The sequence below is a fragment of the Rhopalosiphum maidis genome, chromosome 3, assembly GCF_003676215.2.
Source record: "Rhopalosiphum maidis isolate BTI-1 chromosome 3, ASM367621v3, whole genome shotgun sequence".
NCBI classification, from domain to species: Eukaryota; Metazoa; Arthropoda; class Insecta; order Hemiptera; family Aphididae; genus Rhopalosiphum; species Rhopalosiphum maidis.
Window position 1 is genome coordinate 10528232 of NC_040879.1, and position 14501 is coordinate 10542732.

The following is a 14501-nucleotide window of genomic DNA, read 5'->3' on the forward strand; positions in this document are numbered from 1 at the left end:
GACTACAGTTCTATAAATCTTCTATAACTAATAAATATATATATATATCACGAATCACATTTCTGTTATAATAACAATGGTGATTATTGTTATTATTATTTAGAGAGCAGCGTATTATTATTTAGGTACGCCACAAACAATTATTTCCTGGTACAGGCATTAGTTAGTTGTAGCTTTACAATAATAAGCTATAAGCCGACCGGTACTCTATTAGGATACATATTATTATAATGTGTTTTGTATTACATTTCAACATATTTAACAAAATAATGGAACAACATTAAACTGTGAAATTATACATTAGAAATACCAAAGTGTGTATACTTAGTTTATCATGCAAGTAAACAATATTGCAACTAAAATAATATTTAATTAATTTATACTTAAACATTATGCAGCCGTAAAAAAAAAATGATCGCTAATTATACATTATAATAATATGTTGAAACTTATCCTTTTTACATTTTCTATGATAGTATTAACTTTAATGATACAATATAATTTGTTAGGTTTAATAGTTTACAACATGTAAAACAAATTTATAGAAAACAAATACAATTTAAAAATATAATAAAATCAAAATTAATTGCATTTTTTTGTATAAATGTTGGATTATTCAGTGTTTACTTTTTATTATACAACTAAACCTCAAATTTATTTTTTAATTTATATTTTTAAATTACAATTTAAAAAAATAAAAACCAACCTAAACCAATATACTAAACTTTAAAAGATATTCATTTAATATTTTAAAATAAAAAGTATTAACTATGAAATAATACATGTCGGTTGAATGAGATGTAAGTTATTCAGTTACTTAGTTTACTTTCCGCGAATAGAAACAAATAAAAATAATAATTTTTTTTTACTCAATTTATTATTCGAATCATTGGGACCGTATTGCAGAAAACTGGTGATATTGACGTTATAGCCTTTCGTTTTCGCACGGTCATACGTCTTGAAAATGATGACTTGTTTTCACAGGTGACTGCTAAACTGGTGATTGTTAAAAAATAATATTATGGCATCTACCTAATAATAATAATTTTTATTATTATCCATCATCTGTCATCACCCATAAAATATTATAACATTGAACGACGCTTTTATGACATCGTAAAATAATTAATAATGTTATAAACTTATAAATATTATTATCACATTTTATATACTTAGGTATGTAATTTATATTTAAAATATATACTTTATGTATGTAATAGTACAAAATGTCGCGTTCTGAAATTAACATTTTTACCCGATCGTACAAAACTACTAAGTGAACGTTTTCCTTATTATTATATAGCCGTCACCTATATGTACATTATGGTCATTATATCAATAAAATATAACACAATGATTGTTGCATTAATGCACAGATACAAAGGTGTCAATGGCCTTAGTATATTTTCGAGGCTGCTACTACGTTATTTAATATCCTATTACCGCCACCGCATTAATTGTTTTTGACCATGTCATTGTCAATGTATAATATTATAATGTTATATTGTTGTATACAAGTGTCACCGTTTACCGCCTATAAAATATAATATAATTTTTACAGTAAGGGGTTACCAAAATCTAAAACTTGAAAATTGTTTATAATATTATTATACTGGCGATATTGTGATAATTAAAAAAGAGTAGATTTGTTTTGGGAAAAGTTAATGACCACAGACAAAATAACAAGCTCATAAGCATATAATAAATATTTTATTATACATTTATAACAGACGACAGACACAAAAACTGTAGTCTGTGGATGGATCCCTAAATGGAGTTATTAAAGAATCAATAAAATTACTATAACCCGTTAGCTCAATAATAATTTGATGTCCAATTCGTTATAATTTTAAATGTATGTATTTTTGTGTTAGCTTGCGTTTGAGTTTTACCCGTTATTACAATCATTCAATAATAATATAGCATCACATATATACATAATTTTATAATTTATAGTTTATTATATCCGGATGCATTTTTCGATAAAATATTTGAGTATAGGACATAATTGCTAATCGGAAATCACTAAATAAAAGTTAAAAAAGACTCCAAAATTCTAGCTAACTTAAAATATTACATAATAATATATAGATACTATATACTATATAGTATGGTTATAATCAAGCCCTTACACAGACATTATTTTCAAAGTAGAATCATTTTTTATCATTAAAATAATATATTTTTTATTCATGTATTATAATAATTTTAACTCAGCTCCCCCCCCCCCGAAAATTTATCGTGAATACGTGCTCGGTTACTATATGTATATATTCAGTTGGTTTACCTTACTGACTTACTATACATCGTATAATAAGCAACAGCTAATTATTTAAAATGCTTTTAAATTGTATTAAAAGTAAAGGAGGATCAAATATATTAATTATTTATGAATGTGTTATGTACCATTATGAAAAAAGAATGGAGAACAATAGACAATATGGTGTTTATGGTAGTTACGTAAGTTTAATGAAAAACACCGACGCCACGACATAATGCATTATAAAAAATATATACATTTTTAAATAAATTATGGTATTTTATTTTTACATAATATATGTATAATTATATAATATTAAAAACCTTAAATCACTATTATCTTTAAATATACCTTTTAAATTATTTTTTTTAGTTGTATCTTCATTGTGACTTATTATTTATTATTATAATATTAAAATATATTATTTTAATTATATTTTATTATTTAGTTAGTATAATATATTATAATATTATAGAGTAAACCATTAATATCATCAAATATATTATATAATCTTTTACTTTCTTGATTTTTAATCAAGTATGGTAATTGAAATGAAAAAAGTCTGAATTTTTAAAACTTCAAGAATTTGTGTTAAATAGGAAAATGATAAAAATTTAACTCAGTTATAATGAGTAGGTGGATAATTAAGCTAGCTTTAACATAAAATATTAATAAGAGAAATCCAATATCACATCCAAGCGGTATAACGATTTGAATCCACAAAAACGTCGGCGTGAACAGTCTCGAAATTTCTATTTTTTAACTTTTCTCCAAAACTATTATACCTAAAATTTTGGTTGATAGCTTATTAAAAAGGAATTATCAAGTAGATACAAAATGTCAGATTAAAAATTTTCAAAAAAATGTATTGCTTTATAAATTGCTAGATTTTCATTTTGCGTGGTAGATTACCGAAACTGGATAACGGATTTTGTTATTTGGGGTCTTGTTAAATTCACATTGGCTAGGAGAAGTGCAGCGAAGATTTTCAGAACTTTATCTTCAATCATTAACTCACTACAAAGCTATAAAGCTGAAAAACATAAAAAACGTCCACTAAAATATGTTTTAATTTTTTTTTAAAGCTTTGTAATGATAAGTGAAAGTTCTGAAAATCTTCACTGCACTTTTCCTAGCCAATGTGAATCTAACAAGACATCGAACAACAAAATCCACTCTCTGGTCTTGGAGATCTATCTCACTAAATGAAAATGAAAATAAAATACACTATACATACATATTGCATACAATTAATAAATTTCTAAAAATTGAAAATCAAGAAAGTTAAGTTTACATGCCGATCACTGACTTGGCAACCTTTTTTTTTTTATAATTAAACATATGAAATTCTGTTTGATGCTATGACCAACTGTCATCCTATACTCATGAGGTTCCCTCGACTTTTATATTTAACGAATATTAACTATTCATATTACTATGTATTGCCAATACATACAGTATTATTATACTTTAATACTTGAACGAATATTCGATACTAGTAATAATTATTTATTATTATAGCCACCTTCCGCAGATTTCTGGTAAAATGACATGAGTCACTGTTACACTATAAATTGTTCGCTATTATATCTTTTAACGGAACACTATATATTATATCTATATTATGATTGATGTTGGATGTAGATAAGGAAAGGCTGTAAATTAAATGTATAGAAATCTCAAAACGAATCAATAACAAAATGCATTATGAGCAAATCATAATTAAAAAAAGATAAAAATCTACCTATACATCATGTGTAAAATATTTTGAATTTAAAATATTATTAAGTAATTAAGTGCAATATGCGTACAAAACTTGTAAAATAATTACAAAGCGAAAATTAAACAATAATTTATTAATAAATGTGTGTGTAAAAAGTTTTGATTTATGAATATTATTAAAAATATCGAAAGAAGATATAAAAAAGAAAAGGTGAACTAATAAAAATTGAATACTGATAAATTAAAAATATATAAAATGTGAAAAAAATTTCAATGTAAAAGTTTAAAAATCGAATTCATTAATACTTAAATCAAACTATGTAATTACTAAGAAAACTATATGTTTTAAAATAAGATAAAAACAATGCATTATTTTATTATTTTAAATTATAAGTTAAATAAAATAATTCTACTAATCCAGTCAATTTAGAGCTCTAAGGCTTTAATATAAATCAACAATATTAATGTTGGAACACGCAAAATCAATTAATCATTCATTTCGGCACTCTCCTAAAGTAAAATGTATGGTTACAGTGTTTTAGTATATTACAAAATACAAAGCAAAAATTATATTTGTATTTATTTATCATATTATAGATTCGTCAGACATCAGAATAATCCTAAAGAACAGTACAACCTATTTTCCGACGACGGTATCCCATCCATTACGAAATGTGAATAATACATATACCTATTGTATACATCAGTTGTCGGATGGATGATGCACGAATAATAATATTACTGTTGTCAATACTTCGTAGGACTCAGTCATCGGTAAGTTTCTTTAGTAATGTACACAAAGCAAGCGGTCTTCAACACTTCAGGCTTAATGTCCGTCCTAAGAGACGGAGAATCCAACGTAGTCGTTCCCACGACATTTTAAATTAGCTCATTTAACTTTACCTGTAATTTAATTGTAATTTAAATTTTAAAGTAACACAATCGGAAAATGTGATAATTATTATTGAACTCTGTTAAATTTAAAACACGGTAATCTTACTTTATAATCAATGTTATCTGATATACAAATGTTTAAAATTGGAACTTTATAAACCTAAGTTTAGATTTAATGTTAAGAAATAAAAAATGATACAAAATGGGCTTACATGCATATGTTTGTATTATACAGTACAAGGTTAAAATACCCATAAAAAATAATATTTTTATAATAATAATATGTTATTATAATTGTTATAATATTTTTATAATATTATTAACTTTCCGTTAAGCACATAATATAAAATATACTCACCAAATGTGACCGCTACCAAAAACGTTAAAAGCACGCGAGTACAATTCTATTACCTTATAGATATATATAAATTATATAGTATATTATTTTATTACCATATATTTTATAATACAATTAGTAATAAAATCTATATTAGCAATAATACGTTAAGTTGAATTAAATGTTAACAAAAATACTGCATTTATTATATTAGAATAAATTTATTATTTTACATCATATTTTATAAATACAGTATGATAGTTATTATTTATTAATTATTTGTGAATCAATACTGAATTACCGTAGTACGATGTGATACCGCAAGATATCTGAAATTTAACTTTTTTCAATATAGTTACTTTGTTTCTTCAAATATTGTAAGTCAAGTGCAATTTATAGTGAAATTTAAAAAGTTTTAAGCATCATTTAAAACCGCTTGCAGTTTATTAATTATAATAGATATAGGTACCGATATTGCTACTTACTTATTTTATAATATCTAAGTAACACTAAAAATAAGCAATAATAACAATCACAAAATCGTTTGCACATAAATTATACTTTATAGTATACTGACATACAGTATACTTATATTACTTATAATATAATTTATGTATACAATTCACCTGCGTCGTGCATATTAATTATAGGTACTTCCGAATTATACCTACATTATAAATAGCCACATAGGTATGTTTAAAAAATAGTTTATTAAGAGTCGACTTGAATTAAAAAAATTGTCATGTTAGGTACGTTGATTATTCAAATTCAACGTGTGTTCAAATTTACAATATACTAAAAGAATCTAAAAAACATGTGATTAAAATGTCAATAGGATATTTGAATTAATGAAAATGCTAACTTATCTACAGGGTGATTCTTTTATCGTTAAACACTCATTATTTCAAAGTGTTGACTTTTTTAAACATTTTTAGTTTCATGCGTTTCTACAACATTTTTTTAATTTTTTTTACCCTTCTATTTAATAGGTAGTGAAACCACTGTAAACTATTGATTTTTAAATGGCAACCTATATTTAAAATGTCATAAAATAATAAGGCTTTTTTTTTGATCAAAATTATGTTCATTATTTTAAACAGCGGCTATTAACTTTTTCATATTTCACTGTATTTTTTTTAGACACACTCGGTAAAAAACCATATTGTACCTAAGGGCTAAGGTTAATAAGACTATAAATAATAATAATAAAATAAAACAAATCAATTGTGAACTATATTATATGGTTTATTTAAATTACTTAAGCTTCTGGTCAGTGTTATTGTTAACATTGCATATTTTGGTCTGCATTTTGTTGACTTTATTTGAGTGACCGTTCACAAAATGTTATTTATTCCAAAAATAAATGTTTTGTGGTTCAATATAGTATAAACACTGGACTAATTGAAAAACTGTTTGTTTTATTTAACATATATAATACTATATATGATGGTATAAATATTAAATTATATTATGTGATATCGACTATATGTCCAAACAGTAAATTGAATACATTAAACGTGTTTATTTACCTTAGGGTCTACCACGTTTCAGGCTATGTGTTTATTTATGTTTAAATTAATCCAATAGTTCGAAGCCCAATCATTCGTGGAAATGTATATTTTATTGTATTTACTTCCACGCCTATTTATAACTATAGATTTAATACTAAACTTTACTTGTATTACTAAAAATATGTTTAATTAAAATGTACTTTAATCGTCGCGTTCTAATGTTTTAAATTCATAAAGTTATGTTAGTGTTCAGCGATGTAACTATAGGTACTAATGAAAACCTGCAATATACTATTTACAGATCATTTTAGGTTCATAAGTGATTCACTGTAAAATGAGTTCGTATTTAGATTTAAATTTAGAATATCACTCTAGTACACTACCAATGCGTTTTATCAGTTATTGATTCAACTCTAGCCAGGAAACAGTGCATCCGCGCAGAAAACAATGAGAAAGCTACAATATCATTATACAGAAATATTATATTATTATTGACGTTTAAGTTTTAGCATAATCAATAATCACGTTTTATATTTAATTCTAAAACGCAATTTAAAGCTCACCGTCGCCGTAATACCTATACACTCGCCACGATAAGCGTCACGTCGTCGTCACAGCCGCACACAAACGGCGTAGCCTCTGTTGCCTGGCAACCGCCACCTCGATATTCCTAGCCCGAAAAATTAAAATAATGTCTTTTCATATAAAACGTTATTAAGAAACTGGTAATTTTTCATCAAATTTGTCGTTGTACACTATGTTACAATAATAGATCTTGTATGACTGGATTCTGTCAAACAATAAACACAATTTCGCAAAATCCATCATGCTATTATAGAGTTGAGCTGTTGAGCTGCATGTCACTAAAAGTTGAATTTGAGGTTTTTTATACCACTAACAATAAGCAAAAAAGCTTTCAGTCTCGTAAATTCTACGAAAAGAGAAAATATTATTATTGTTATGGCAATTGAGAAATACAGAATATATGTATACAATAAATAACACCACCTTCGCGCGTCGGACCCACTTATATAAAAAAATAGATAAATAAAAACATCGTACCTACTTGTATCCGTATCCGTATAGTATTATATTATACAAGTTTGAATATACGTTATACCATCTACTATCTACGTCATCGTCGACATTTTATTCATTACTTTATAAAAGTGTAAGAGGATTATAGTACGGCGTATCTTGTACAAGTTTCAAGTGTGATGGACACCTGTCGGGGTCGGAATGGGTGAAGGAGATTAACGTAAGCTCAGTAAAATCATTAAAAAAGATTTGTATATAAAATGTTTGTATGTCCTCATCGAGCAAGACATTGTAATAATCTAATATTAATGTATTAATAAATAATGTTACATCGTTGAGGGTATAAACTATAAAGTGCTACAAAAATAGTTCACCCTTGCAAAGATTAGAATAAGAAAAAAAAATTAGTCTACCAAATTATTATTTATTTTCTTTGTTATAAAATATATTTTGACGACGTATAGTTAGTAATAACTAGATATTCTTTACAACAGTGTTAGTAAAATACATTTTTAAGAATTGCATTATTATGACACATATATTTTGAATTATCCTGAATAGAACTATGGAAGTTTTAAATCTACAACTTCACTTGTTACTTAAATTATATGTTTAATTTTAAAGTAAAATAATAATTATTAGTAATATTATTAGATTTCCTCGGATATCATCATAGTTAAGAGGTGAAGGTGTTTACAAAAATAATATTGATAAAAAATGTTTAGTTTGTTTAAAAAATAACTATGAAGTTATAATCACAATTTATAAAAGATAAAAATAGATATTTACTATTTTGAACGCTAAAATAAACATATTATGAGTAAGTTTGAAACTTTGAAATGTTGTCGAATGGTTTTTAATTTTTGTTTGTTTTTTTTTTTATTATATTTAGGTATATATTATATTGTTAGAATTCAGGTTTTTATTCCATGATATAAAAACAAAACACGCTGCGTAGGTCTTCATAATACAATAAGTCAATCTAAATCTCTATTATTAAAAATAACGTAAAAGTTTATGTTATGCGTTAGTTAAACGTTTACAATACAAGATACAATGGATCCTATTAACTAAGAAACATTAATAATACATTATTGTGAAACCAATATTTTTCTAGTTGATGTCACTAGAATATGATAAAACAATGAAATTAATAAAATATTGAAATTGCTCTTTTGTTGTTACTTATGAGTTTGTGTTTTACCGGGTTCTTGGTAACAAATGAATTATTCGAAGACTCAAATCATCGTTCAAAATTTTCTTAATTTGTATTTATTATACGATGCATCTTACATTTTCGGAAGTTGTGAGATACTAATAAGTTCTGTTATATGAGAAAGGATCCATTTTTTATCAATTTGATAAATTATATTATTATATAATCAATTATCATAATTAAAAGTATAGTTATATATTATACATATTTAAAGGCCACTAAAGACAATAATTACCGAATAGTCACATCATAATCATACATGTTTAAGTTCAGACTAAGGAGGGAGACATGGCCTGCAGTAAGTTATACGACTTGAGATTTTTAGAGGCCTCTAATTTTACACAATACATTATTTATAATGTTGTAATCATTACTTATTAAATATATTGTGCGTAAAAGAAAATACCTAATACCTATATATATATATAGTATATAATTTCCTTCTTGGGATTTAATATTATTAATAATTAAAGTATACTATTTTACAGTCAATAAATGTAGACGATATGGTACAAAAACTTAAAAAAATATAGTTAAATTGAATATGTATTTTATATGAGTTATATATTTTCTAATATTTTAAATAAAAATACGATTATAGATAATTTATAAATTGTATATTGAGGTACGTTAAATATTTGGCTCTGAGACCTCAAAAATCCTAATCTGGTTTTATAAGTCTGTGTTGACTGTAGTCTGTAGTAACAAGTAGTTGTTACCTATTTACCTAGGTACCTAGGTAATAGGTATATATATATTGTAAAAACTAAAGATATTATTCGATAGTTTCCTGATTTTTTTTTACTCTGTAAACAACAAAACCTGAACCTGGAACACGGCCATCCACTGAACAATATTAAACATAATTAAATACTAGTTAGTACATAATAAACGATATAAATATTGTATGTCGAGTAAGTACCTCTTACACACAGAACAAATACCATACATATATACATATAGGTAACATGTAAATGATTGTTAGTATTACGAGTATTGTATACATATTTGGTTTATATTAAAAAATAAACAGTACATAGTATATATATATATATATATACATGCGTAAATAAAATTATGCGCGAAACCAACCGGCTGACCGCGCTCGGCGAACCAGTTATAGCCGCTCTCCTCCTCGCATCCATCCCGACACAACGTACACCGGTCTACGCCAATCTACTTCCGCGCTCACATTAAAGATGTATAATAACAAGCGTGTTATAAACGATACAGCCAGTGTAGAATACTATAGTCGGTTTGTGACAATATCGCGTGTCGACTGGTATTTCTTCAAACTTTATTTTACATATTGGTTCAATTTATAAATGTATAAGTTTCTCTCATCGTGATTGAAGAGTGAACTTTCATCACGGGTCAGTCGAGATAAATTATTATTCGATAGTATCCATTACTAATAGAAATATATATTAATTTTGGTACAAATTACAAACACTATTTTAAACTATCTACGCGGTGCTAATTAAATGCCCTTATTTTGGTGCAAATTACGAACTCCCGAAAAAAATACTATTGTTCGATAAAAATAAAAGATACTTTAATATATATGTACAATCACTTCAATTTACCTTATAATATTCTACTAATATTGTTGAAATGAAAATGTTAAAATAAAATCAAGAATTCCAGTTTTAAGGTTAAACGCACTAAAATAAAACGCCATAATACATTATCTAACTTTGGAACACAAACAATAATTTACAAAGTGCGTTTAAATCTCAGCCCAGATAATAATAATAGTAATTGATATATTATTATATGCATTTCTATCACGGGCGAATGTAGAATCGTCGTCTACATACGATCACTGCCAAGGACGTTTGGTCTGCAGTGGCGAACAGGTTCGTTTGTGTATAAGTGTATATATATAATATTGTGATGCTAAGGCAGGTCGTACATAATATTATCATAATATAGTTGATCTTGACCGTGATCTCGGGTTTCTGGATTCCTTAGATTGCTGGTTGTAATTTTGTATAGATCGCGCGGTGTTATCATCGCAAACATAATATTATATTATAAATTGTAATACACGGTTTTCGACTTTTCGTATAGTTTCGCGCGCTCACTGCTAATTGTTATGCAGCATATTGAATTGTATAACACAGTGCTGAATACTTATACTCGTATCTACACTTAATTATATGATGAATAAGCATAATAATTATACATTTTCACAATGACGTGCGTGCGGGAGCGGATACATTATTTTATTTTTTTCAGAGTGCTCCGTCGTACTCGGATCAAAACCATTACGCAACATGTATACCTACCTACTACTTATAGTAAAACCAACGTTTCCCAAACTTTTCATCTGCCGGACAGCTTAAAGACAGTAGAAATGATTGCGGACCCCTTAATGAAAATAAAAATAAAAAACAATAATAAATATAATATTAATAACTATATTGTATTAATCAGTTAACGTTCGCGGACCCCTTCCAATACACGTGCAGACCCCTAAGGGTTCGCGAATATAGTTTGGGAAACGCTGAGTAAGACTATATAATAATAGGATTTATAATATGGATACGTATAAAGTTGTTTAAAAATCTTCTCGTGTAGGTTCCATACACAATACTAACATATTATTTAACCCCGACTGCTTCAAAGAACGGCGTCAACAATTTACTAATAATAATTATTGCATGTGAGCCGTGATGCATACACGAATCGTATAATACGTAAAGTACGTACCTATCTATAAACTGTATTACCTATACTTATTCAATCATTGAGTAGCGTCATTTTTGCACCACTTGATGAATAGTTTTTTATATTTTTATCTGAACGATTAAACTGACTATTTTATCATGATTTCCCGAACGCATACCTATTTACTATAACTACTTAAACGTGCGAGTATCATACTTATTACATATACATTTTATATTATCATTTTTTAAACACACAATGTGATCTATAAACTACGAACCTGTATATTCACAAAATCTTACGGTAAGTACGGTTTGTTTTGGTAAAACTAAATTCAAGTTATCTAATTAATAAATTAACAATAAACATAATACAGGTTAGGTTGGCTAACACAAAATACAGTAACTATACTTTAGAAATAAATACGGTATCCAGTCGTCTCGTGTTCTGTTTTGTAATGTTTTTGAATTATAATAATTTTGAAATGTATGAATTTTGCAAGCGGAACAAGTGACTTATTATGCTGTGATATTGTCTTACAAATTATGTATATTATTATTAATATTTATAATCTATTACTTATTATAGTATCACCAGAATAGGTATATTATTGATAAATATAATTACGCAGTAAATCTACCTTTACATATTTTAATCTTATATGGATATATAATAATAATATTATTATAGTTACATACATCGATGATACATTTAACACATAACACTCATATTAATTCAAAAACTATCAACGTGATTTTGAATGTAATGTGTTACCTTTTTAAATATTTATAAACCCATAACTAATAAATTATACTTGTCCAAAATTTGATTTTTACCAATCAAAATACTCTAAATAATATTCTCTTTGGAATTGTTAATTAAAAATATATGCTGTCAGTCAAAAGAGTAAAACATTATTATGATAAAAAATTATAAAAGATAATTTTCTAGGAATGTTATTTTGTGACGGCTTAAAATTATAAAAAATATTTTTTTTTCAAAAACATTTTGTTAAATAACGAGTGTTTTATATTAGATGTATACTGATACTAATATGAGTAATATTTATTAAACGAACGTTATTTATTCGATCACTTTGTTTTTCTACCTCACATTGTTGTCAATGTAGGGTCAACGAATATTGCGAAATTATGAAACCAAAATTAAATATATAAACCAATAATAATATTATAAAGCAATATTTTTATGTTATGGCGAAAGTATGTTAGATTAATAATCCGGACTATTCGGTGCATAGTACTGCAACAGCATCTCCGTTGCAGTCTAGCTGCACGGATAAACTATTCGTCTTCAACACGCCTATTAATATTATAGATACATTCATATAACATTTTATAGATAATGACTTGTCTTTAATACACACTCGTTGGTACGCCATAGCGGTAATAATAAATTGGATAGGTGGAAATCGGGACACTGCAGTTAGGGGCACGAAAAGAGATTGATTGTGCGGAGAAAGCATGTCTAAATATTGCAGCCTGTCTGTGGCCTGTGTCTTAGTAGGTATCATGCATTTATAAATATTTTATCTAAGTAGTAAGTAGGCTGTTGCAGTAGGAGAATCAAAATTATAAATATGTATATACATATATGCTACAGTGCTGCACCGTCCAATGTGCAGAGCAGATTACGAGTGTATTACTTTTTAGTTTTTACATTTTACGCTGTAAAGTTATAACAGTATTATAATATTTGTAGGCTATAGCCTATTAGTAAGCTAATGATACATAATGTTTATAATGATTTATATGAAAATGGCTGGCGTGTTATATTATGTATCTACCGGTGAAGTGCAGTCCTCTTTTTAACGGTTTGTTAACCAAAATTGTACATTAGTTGGAAAAATATAAAAAAAATAAAAGTGTAGTTATGGCCTAACACACATGGTCAGTTGTTAGAATAAAATTATCATATGACAAAGCTGAGAAAATTGATTAGTTAAAAAGTTTTTTTTCTTAATTTTTCAACTTAATCAGTTAGTTAATTTTTTAATTACAACTTTGGTTTTTAATGGTCCATACAAAATCTAATACTACATTATAATAGCAATAATTTATTACTAATAATAATAATATTATAAAATAATATTTTTGTCATATTTCTTAATAAAACAATATTGGAAAAAAATATTCTTTGTTACCCACAAATTAACTTTAAAAAAATTTAAAAGTTAATATTTTGATTATTTTCTGTTATAATATCAATATTAATTTTGAATTTAGTGAATAAAATGTATTATTTGTCAACTATTAACTTCTAACTTAGCAATTTTGTGTTCATTTTCGTTAACTTGTTCACACCTTTACTTATTAATATAATACTGTTTTTAATTTCTACATGCGCTCATAGAACATAATTATTACTTTTTTTCTATATTATCATAAAATACTAAGATAATACAAATTGTTGTGATTTTAAAAATTGTCACTTCTCGTCTAAATCCTGGCACATAATCCCCTTTGGCGACAGGGAAAAAAATAAAAATGCTAGAATAATGCCTCCAAACAGTACTCTAAGGCTCTAACCCATACCTGTATAATTGTAATTTAACGGTTGAATGAAGTATAACATTATATTATTATATAGAACCTATAGAATTATCAACACATAAATGACCCATATACAATTAAATTTGATAATATTTCATAAGTATAATCGAAACGGAAAATGAATTGAGTTTTCTTACGCCTCCGCAATTATTCGCGCTTTCACGTATTGCGAAAATCAAAATACGGTCTCGAGTTTCCGACGTTACCGATATAGGTAGATAATAATATTATTGTTGTTTGCACACATTACACTTTATAAGATTGTTATTGAAAATTAAAT

At 26.4% G+C, this 14501-nt stretch overlaps 1 protein-coding gene across 1 annotated transcript in view; it reads left to right on the plus strand.

Moving 5' to 3' along the window:
• The first annotated feature begins 11859 nt into the window (after positions 1–11859).
• LOC113559937 overlaps positions 11860–14501 on the plus strand; it is a 33011-nt gene continuing 30369 nt past the window's right edge. The window contains exon 1 of the mRNA XM_026965721.1: positions 11860–11954. The gene's annotated coding sequence lies outside the window, so the exon portion shown is untranslated. The remainder of the gene's footprint in view (positions 11955–14501) is intronic.